Source organism: Condylura cristata, unplaced genomic scaffold (assembly GCF_000260355.1).
Source record: "Condylura cristata isolate star-nosed mole 26May11 unplaced genomic scaffold, ConCri1.0 scaffold00012, whole genome shotgun sequence".
In the NCBI taxonomy this organism is placed as follows: Eukaryota; Metazoa; Chordata; class Mammalia; order Eulipotyphla; family Talpidae; genus Condylura; species Condylura cristata.
The window spans coordinates 45,491,156-45,500,389 of NW_004567113.1; the positions used below are offsets into that span (position 1 = coordinate 45,491,156).

Consider the following 9,234-nt stretch of genomic DNA (forward strand, 5'->3'; position numbering starts at 1 on the left):
GAGTCTCATCCCTTCCTCCTATCTGGTCCTTCTCCATCCTCTTCTTAATTTCTGTTCATTCCTTTTAATTCTTTTTAACCCTTCCCCCACTTCTGTCAGTTCCATTAGTGCCGACCATATTGTGGGCATTTGGTCAATCACAATGATTTAGCACCAGATCTATAGGTAAAAGCCTTCATTAACTCCAATGAGCATCATAAGCTGCTCAGAACTCTGGGGTGAGATTAATAATCAGATAATGATTCTAATGCGCTGGGAAAATGAGAAGCGAGTCTCAGGAACTGCTGAGCTCGGCGTGATTACCAGCAGTCGAGGAAACTGTTGTTTACTGACCCCTTCCCTGATCTGTTTCAAGTGGTGCTGGATATGCCCAATACTCTGAAACTTAATATAAATCAAAACAAATCCCTCTCACGACCTCCACTCCCCTCACGGGCTAGAACAAAACCAAGAGATTGCAATTGAAGAGAACAGTTTCAAAGTTCATGGAATTGTCTCTGAGGGAACGCTGGGTTGATTTAGTGCCAGTGTGAAGGAGCCATAATTGCTTATTGAATATTGACGTCTACTTATTCCTTTACCAGAGATTAAGAGGAATTAGGGAACAGTTCACTTCCATCCTGCTAAACCTGACCCAGTTTATTTACACTGTAATCTTACTTCAGAGCATGAGAGGTAAAATGAGCTGCTCTTATCAATTAATAGCTGAAGAAAAAATTAGATTTCAAGTTCCATGTAAGAGCCATTTATTTCAAAGCACTACAGAAATGAAGAGGCGCTCCCTGGTCTGCTGGGGAAAGGGTGGGTATTGGTGAAGAGATTATTTCCTTCCCCTCTTAAGAGTTTGAATTACTGTGCAATCTTGGATGTTCTAGTGACCTATGTTAACGCCCTGGGGGTAAAGCAGACCTATAATGGACCTATTTCTGAATTGTTCAGCAGTATTGGAGTTTAAAACAGCAGTCGTGTACACGCCTATAATGAGGCCAGGGCTTCCCTTTGCATCCCAGAGGGCATGGTTATGCCCTGCACAACCTCTCTGAGCACAGAGTAGGGCAAGCTCCTCCTCAGCCCACTTCCATAATCCTCTCCGGCTGACAGCCCTGCGCTGACAGCCCTGCGCTGTGCCGGCCGACAGAGTCGGGGCTTTAGGAATTGGAGAGAAAGGGTCTGCGTAAGACACCGCCCGCCCTCCCCAAACTCTCTGGCCTGTTTCGCCCACCCCCAGCCCCAGTCCCATATTCCACTAGTAGAAATTCACTTCTCTGGGTGAAGGCATTGTTCTACATTCCAATACCTCTGGGAGGTATAACACATTCTCTTTACCAGTCATTAATAATTTAGTGTTCATTCGACAAACATTTGTTGTTTGTTGAATTTATTCATAACATGAATTAATCAGAGTCAGGGAGTGAGATGGTGTTTGGGGAGTCCGAAGCCGACTTTCCATCAGCAGCATGACCCCTCTGGACCCCAGCTGCACACTTGGAAAACCATGGGGGTGGGCCGGGGATCTCCCAAGTGGCTTCTGGTCCCTACAGGTTCTACTTCTGAGATGGCTGTGTGGGAAGCGAAGGCTTGGGGGCCTGGGCCAGTCGGGAACGTCATCAGGAGGCTCAGCAGCGTGGGCTTGCTTGCGTCAACCTGTGGCCTGGTCCTGGTTCTGTTTTCCAGAGCTCATCACTGTGCCTGGTCCACAGTAGGAGCTCGGTAACATCGGATGAAAATTGCACCGATGTTTTTGTTTTCTAAGCTGGAGGAACCAAGTGCCAAAAACTGGGTGGGCTGCGTGGCTGACATTCATTTTTTCACAGTCTGGGAGGTAGACTCAAGATGCCAAGCAAGCCATGCTCCATCTCACGGCCCCTTGGAAGGACCCTCTCCATCCAGGGCCTGGTAGCTCCTGGGCTTGTGACAACATCACGCCAGTCTCTGTCTTCCTCCGGTGTCTTCACATCGCATCCCTATGTATGTCTGAGTCTCATTTCTATCTGCTTGTCTGTCAGCGGTGATGTTAGGACCGATGGTAGTTAAGACCCATCTTGATCACATCTAAGCCTCTATTTCCAAATAAGTCAGGGCATGAGAGGTAAAATGAGCTGTAGGTCCCCCACATATCTTTTGAGAGGACACAGCCATTGGTAGTAACTTACTCTATAGGCTTCTTAGGAATAAATTAAATGTTTAAAATGGATTAAAACACAGATGTGAGATATCGCGATAGTTAGAAAGCATTTATGTAAATATAGGGTAAGGGATCCATCTGGCCCTCTCTCCCAAGCACTAGGCTACCCCAAGGAATTTCAGTATAAGAACCCCGAAGTCTGTTAAGGGTGTGCAGATAAGTGAGTGGGAAGAATATAGAAAATGAGGGCAAAGGCACAGAAGACAAAGTCCACTACCTTCCCAGGCTTCTCTGGGCTTAGCAAAAGTCCCGGGGGAGTATGGTGACCTCAAACACCCCACATGCTAACCCAGACTTCCCAGAATGGGGCCAGAAGGCAAGCGACATCCACTCACCGAGAGACCACGCTGCGGAGTTCAGACGTCACTGGCTCACCGTCCTCTTTATGTCTTTTATTATTGTAGATTCAGAAGGTCACTGAAAGAAGAAGGGCTTTAATAAGCAGCAGTAAGACATTCGGCATGGGCTATTCAGAAGACAGATACATCCCCTGCCCTCCGGAGCCAGGTCTAGAGGACACCAGCACAGTCGTGGGGAATGTTTCCTCTGTTCTCTTTGAGAGCTTCACACTAGGAAAGTGTCACACTCTGGTTGATTAGGAATCACAAGCCTAAATTTCAGTTCTGGGCTCAATAGTTATTTTTCTTTCCCGAAGATTTGAATAAATCATCCAAATCGGTTTCAGTTTCCACTATTTTCAGCATTTCTATTTTAACCATTAATTCTAGCCACTTAGGATCCTGGAGTCACCCAACCCGTTGGTGACTTAATTTGGGAGGAGAAAGAGACAGGAGGTGTACTAAGAATAAACGGGAGAAAACCGGCTTGAGTGACAGCCTGAGTGACTCGGGCCAGGTGCACAGGGCATTTTCCTGTTAATGATAACTGTAATTCTTTGGTTCGCTCTAGCAAGGCAGGTGATAGAAATTGCACAACCATGATCTTGATAAAGATAAGCCAAGTTTCTCATGTCAGGTAGACTAATCTCCATTCATGCTTGACTACAAGACGTGAGTCAGGTGAGCTACCCATTCGTAGATCATAGGATTTTAAGATAATAGAATGTGTCTATAATCCATCTTGCCCCCCCGCCCCACTTTTTTTTTTTTTTGCTTTGAATGCCAGGAGGCTCAAAGCTGACTATAATGTTCAGGAAAAATAAGGCAGTGTTGGAGTTATCGATGACTATGAAGAAACTGCCCCCAAACTTAGTGACTCCGAACAATTCACTTTTGTCTGTCTTAGTTCAGTGAGCTGGCAGGGGTCAGCCAGCAGTTCTTACTGGACGCTTACGCAGTTCCCATCAGATGGTGGCTGAGATCAAGTCATGTAAACACCCAGTGGGGCTAAACATTCAGGATGGCTTGTCCATGCTCACATGCCTGGCACCGGGCTGAGGGGACCAAAGCGCTGGAGGTTGGCTAAATGTTTCTCTTCAGGTGACTAGTTTGGCTTTCCTCATCACTCACAGTTCATATGTGGTAGCTGTTCCCCCCCAAGAGAAAAAAATGGGATACCATCACCCTTTGGGTCTTATATAACAGGAGATGTGGTTCACGGGTGGGGGCATCTTTGGAGACGTACCGCATGGGCATTTGTCAACCTTTTTCTATGTTTCATACTCTTATAAGCAATGTGCTTTTCTTTGCGAGCCTTTCTGGGAAGTCAGCAAGTATGATAATGCACAAATGAGAATACACAGATACTGGCCCATGCTCACCTGTGCAAACTTACCTGGCCCTCACACGCCATGTCAGTGGGCAGATCTGTAACTACTATATGCCCATTTCTACAGATACAGAGACAGAGGTTCAAGGGGCCTACTGATCTGGGCCAGATCACCCAGGTGATGATGGAGCAGACCTTGAGTCTGACACAGGAAGCCGTGTTCTCAAGCACCTGGCAGGTCCCTCTCAAGACCTGAGTTTAAAACCCAGATGAGTCCCGACACGCTGCATACCACTTCCCACCAGCAGCAGTTGAGTGCTGTGGTATAAGCTGAGTTCCTGCCTGAATTTTCCCTGAATCCAAACTGACTCTGCCACCTCCTGGCCAAGAACCTGGGATGTCGGTAATGGCTCAGTTCCTTCCTCGGTAGGCTGAGGCTGCTTGTCATGTGGACGAAATGAATGGATATGTCCGAGTGATAGGAACTTTCCAGAAAAGTCAGACGGGTGTGTTGCTGTGACAAGGATCCTGGCTTTGCTTCCCCTTTGCTGTGTGTCTCTGGATAGGATACAAACCTGACCAGCATCCCTACAAGGACAGCTGATCTTGACGTTTCATTTTAGTTGATATTTCATATTACCCAGGAGACAAAAAGCCCTAAGTTGATGTTAATGTCTGCCCGAGCATCACAATCTGGCTGCAGCACGCAGTTACACAATATTGTCAGGACTTGGAGACACACCCACATTTTTCAGTGTCTCACTTACTCTCGCTCTTCCATTATTCCTGCCGTCCTCTCCATGGTGTCTGCTCAAGCTGTCCTCTCTCCTGTCCCAAATGGAACTGGACATTCACACCAACCTTATCTCCATTTCAAAGATATGCTTCCACCTACAGACATGTGCCCTTGACCTTCGGCCTCCCAGGTCACCCTTCCTTTCTCAAGTCATCTGTATACATATATTTCTGGGCTCCCACACCCCAGGTCCCCCAAACATGGCAGGAGAAGCTTATGCAGTCACACCCAGTGGGCAAGATAGAGACCTAGGAATGAGAGCAGAGGCGTGAGCTTCGTGATGCACCCACCGAGCTCTTCCTTGGTGGTTCAGCATCCAGAGGGTGGATCTCCCAGCCCACCTGGGTGCTGCACCAATAACCCTGTTCAGTCTAGAGAGCTCATTATAGCTGCTGCTTAAGGGGGCAAGTGCTCTTGACACGGGAGGAGGCTTGGCAAAGGGAAGCTGCCTGCCGTTTCCTCAGCTCAGGGTGGGGACGAATTGAGCTGAATATGCACCTATTCAGAAGGGCAAAGAGCCAAAAATAACTAGGAGCAACAACATTTCATTTGACAGGCCCAGAAATAGAGCTCATTTTGAGCATGCCAGGGCTACAGACCCAGTGGTTCTCAGACCTTCAGCATTTCACAGAAATACACGGAAAAGCTCTCAGCTTGCACTACCACTTCCATCTCCTCTTTGTTACAACTTCGCCAAGCGAAAGCTCTGTGGCCCAGAGGAAAACTGGCAGAATCAGAGACTTGAAGCTCAAAAGACGGGCAGTGGCGCTGAGGATGGGAGTAATCGGTAACAACGGAGAACACGGAACAGGAAGAACAGAGATAGGAAATGGATTCACAGAAGACAAAGCCTCGGGGTCATGGGAAAAGTGAAAATCCTGAGTAGCTTCTGGGTAGGAGGAAGGAGCAAGGTTTTCCTGCTGTTGAGATGAGAATGGTGCTGTCTGACAGTGATTTCTGCTATTTTTATTTTCTTGTCTTTTATTTTGCGATGAAAGGTGAATGTCATGGTTGATGCATCGTTATTCTGGAGGAAGGAGACAAGGGGAGAAAGATTCTGAATTCCAGAGAGCCCTGGCTGTGGGAAAAGCTGTGTTCTAATGGTGGAGATCAAAATGAATGAAAAAGGAAAAGGAGGAAAGAAGAGAGACAGGAAATGGAGGGTTGAAAGAAAAATGAAAAACGAAGACAGTTCGCTCTTACTTAGCGAACGTCTGTGAACGTTCCATACAGGGAGGCTTGGCACAGCCAAGGCTGATGGAGAAACAGCTTGTCTCCTTAAGGAGAACTGGTCTACCATGTAAAGCAGGCTCAGCCATTTGCCACGTGAGGCTACAGGCAATGTTAGGAGGAGGCAGAGAGAAATGACCCATGGCTTTTTGTTCCAAGGTCATGACAGAAGGTTCCCTAGGGCTGGGACCATCTGCCTGGACCCCAAGGACTTAGAGGGGTGGGTGCAGAAGGCACATTCTTCACTCCCTCAGAGTGTCCATCGCCCTTGTAACCAGAGGTCAGTAGTGGATGCAGGGCTAGATCTCTCCTCCTGCTGCATCCTTTTTCCTGAGAAATGTGGTTTCCAGGTGCCATGCTGAAGGGAAGTTCCTGCAGGGTTGCAGGGTAAGGGGAGCAAGTTGGGGGTTTTTCACTCCCAAAGTTCAATGGAAGACTGAAGATGTTAAGTCCTTCCTAGTTTTCTTTTTGCTGGTGAAAAGTCCTGTTTTTCAGTGAGATAATGTTGCGAAAAGATGGTACATGGGGGTTACTTTTGTTTGTTTTTGATATTTTTATCTGGCAAATACACAGCAGGCTAGCTGCATTGGTCCCTGAGATTTTACTGATTTTCGATCATTTCAGGTCATGCTGAAGACAAGCACTTTCAGTGCAGACACTGCACAGCCCCTCCCCTCCAGGTCTCTGGGTGCTGCTCCCACAGGTAAGCCCACGTCATTCACCACCCCTTGCTGTTGTCCTTTTTGTTGAGGTGAGTGGTCCTCCCTGCCTTGATAAGACGCTGTGATAAACTGACTCACTGATGGTTAAGAGACACACTATCCCTAGGGGTGTTCACATTTTAGTGGAGCATTACACCTAATTCAAACCAACCAATCAATGCAAACCCATCACAGGGCAATGGGAAAGAGGGATTTTTTTTTTTTTTTTAAGATTTATTTATTTATGCATACAAGAACTGGAGTACAGGCCAGAGGTGTAGGGAGTGAGAGGATTCACTAGAGACAGAGTGGGAAGCAGAACAGGCAGATTGACTGAAATACCTTGCTGAGGGGAGCAGTGGGTAGGACAGATGAGATCTGCTGCACCATGTGGGTCAGCTCCCTGTCTGGGCTGGAACTCCTGCAGGGACTGCAGATAGCTTTATAGTGCTGCGCTTTAACCCCTACACCACCAGAGGGGGCCAAAAGAGTGCTTTGAAATAAAACGTTGTTCCTGAAATAGTCCCCACCTTTCGAATTACTCCAGAAATGGTACAGAGGCCATCAGGGCCATAATAAGGTCTATCTTCTGGATCAAAGCACATTTCACTACGGATGGAAATGTTGACCTCTTTCTAGCCAGAGTGGCTAGAAATGAAACATGAATGTTTCTTTTTGAACAACAACTTGTGTTTTGGTGCATTATCTGCAGACCTGCTGGTTCTCATGAAACAGTCTAGATTCCAGGGCTTGGAGGTCCCTCACACACAGCAGGACCACAGCAGATGGCGAGTAAGTAAGACATTGGATATAGGAGGTTACAAACAGTCCAGTCTCTACTGGAGCACCCCCACATTTACTATGGTGAGGTAAATTCAAATCCTTAAAGCTCACAGGTGTTGAAAACTCGAGTCCATGAAAACTCTTGAGTCCTGATTACAAATAACCTGAGGGAAACATTTAGTTTCCCAAAGACCCACTGAGTCTGTGTATACTGAAGGAAGAGAAAGGCCCAGGGAGACAAGTGGAGACCCCAGAAGTGATGGGGAATCCCATTTTCCAGAACTGGCCAGTGATTTTCTCTCTACATACATTGAAAGTATCGTCTATACTTTGACCTGACAGAAAAAATATGGACAAGATCTGGGACAAAGCCACCAAATCTTTCATCCTCTTGGACACGTGATAGAATAAATGGTTTTTCCACATCAGACAGGAACATTTTAAGTGCTCTGGGTCTGTGGAAATGGGACAGGGGTGGTGGGGAGGGATGTCAAGCAAAGACACCTTCAAATGCTTAAGTGGGATAGCTGCTGGCTGACTGGAGCAGAAGTGACCCTCCCCTAACAGCGGCTGCTTCTGAAATTGGGGTCTCTGGATCACAGCCGCACTAGATGGCATGTTTAAAAAGCTGCTAGCTTGGGAAGCTAGCCTCATCCGGGACACACTGAGTCTGTAAATCTGGCGGGATGGTCCAGAGATGTGTCCTGGTGATCTGGATGCTGGCCCGAGCTTGGAGAACCACGAATAGGAAGCATTACCTTGCAGCCAGTGACTCAAGGGCCAAGAGCCTCGCCCAGTGCCACGGCCCTCAGGTGACCTAAAAACAGGACAGGATGACTCAGCTGAGCTGCTGAGCATGGCCGGTGTGGAGATGGCTGAGGGCACAGCCAGACACAGGGGTTTCCAAAGCAGGTTTCAGCCAAGCCTGGACATCCCATCTCTACCACCACCGGCTCTGACAGCTGCCCTGACTTGGCCTTCCAGTGTGGCACATCCACAGGGAGAGGGCTGTGTGCTCCCAGATGCCTGCTCTGTTATCAGCGCCACAAGCCCACCAGTGCCCAAGGCATGCTTGGTGAACTCTGGAAGGTGGATTAACTGTTTCAGAGCAGCAGTGGGGGGGACCCAGGCAGCTGTCCAGCCTCTGACACAGCCATGCCCTTCGCAAAGTCCAGGGCCAGGGGCAAGAAGGGGTCCTGCAGCCTGGCAGCAGAACCCGGGTCCCGAAGCAGCCAGTCCCAACCTGTGTCCCAAAGCCGAAGATGTGCCCGTGTGTGTGTGTGTGTGTGTGTGTGTGTGTGTGTGTGTGTGTTATAGCTGTGAGCACTCCCAGAGCCATGCCCCTGATTTCGGGGGCTTGAGTGCAGTTGTATTGGTCTATTTAATTCATTTTCTTTTCCGTCCAAAGTGGAAGTCGGGGCATAAGGACGCGAATCATACACAAACCGGCTCTGGGCGCCTAGATTCTGGATAATTAAAACAAAGAGCACAAGCGGCGAAACGCACAAAACCCGCACAAAACCCTCGGGAAACATCCAGAACGTGCGGCGAGCCAGTCCGCAGGGTGGGGCGCAACCGGGCCGAAATGTACCGGCGGAGACGCCGCCCGACCCCGGCAGGTGGACAGGTGGAGGCAGGCAGGGGTCAAAACTCATCCCGGGGAACCCGGAGCTAGGGCGCTGCGCGGCGCAACTCCAGGGGGCACACTCGCCCCGCGCCCAGCGGGAATGGCGCCCTCGCCAAAAAGCAACCGAACCAAACCCATTGCACGGGCGGGAACCGGGCTGCGCGGCCGCAGAAGGCGCGGGAGGGACAGCGGCGGACGGGAGGCAGGGGGTGGGCACCGAGGGAAAGAAAGGGCAGGGGCAAAG

General features: G+C 48.9%; 1 long non-coding RNA gene across 1 annotated transcript in view; it reads right to left on the minus strand.

Annotated features, from left to right (window-relative positions):
* Positions 1–750: 750 nt before the first annotated feature.
* LOC105853550 overlaps positions 751–9,234 on the minus strand; it is a 10,041-nt gene continuing 1,557 nt past the window's right edge. Inside the window, exons 2-3 of the long non-coding RNA XR_001145384.1 lie at positions 2,521–2,602; positions 751–2,060 (exon numbers count right to left, since the gene is read on the minus strand). This is a non-coding gene — a long non-coding RNA (uncharacterized LOC105853550). The remainder of the gene's footprint in view (positions 2,061–2,520; positions 2,603–9,234) is intronic.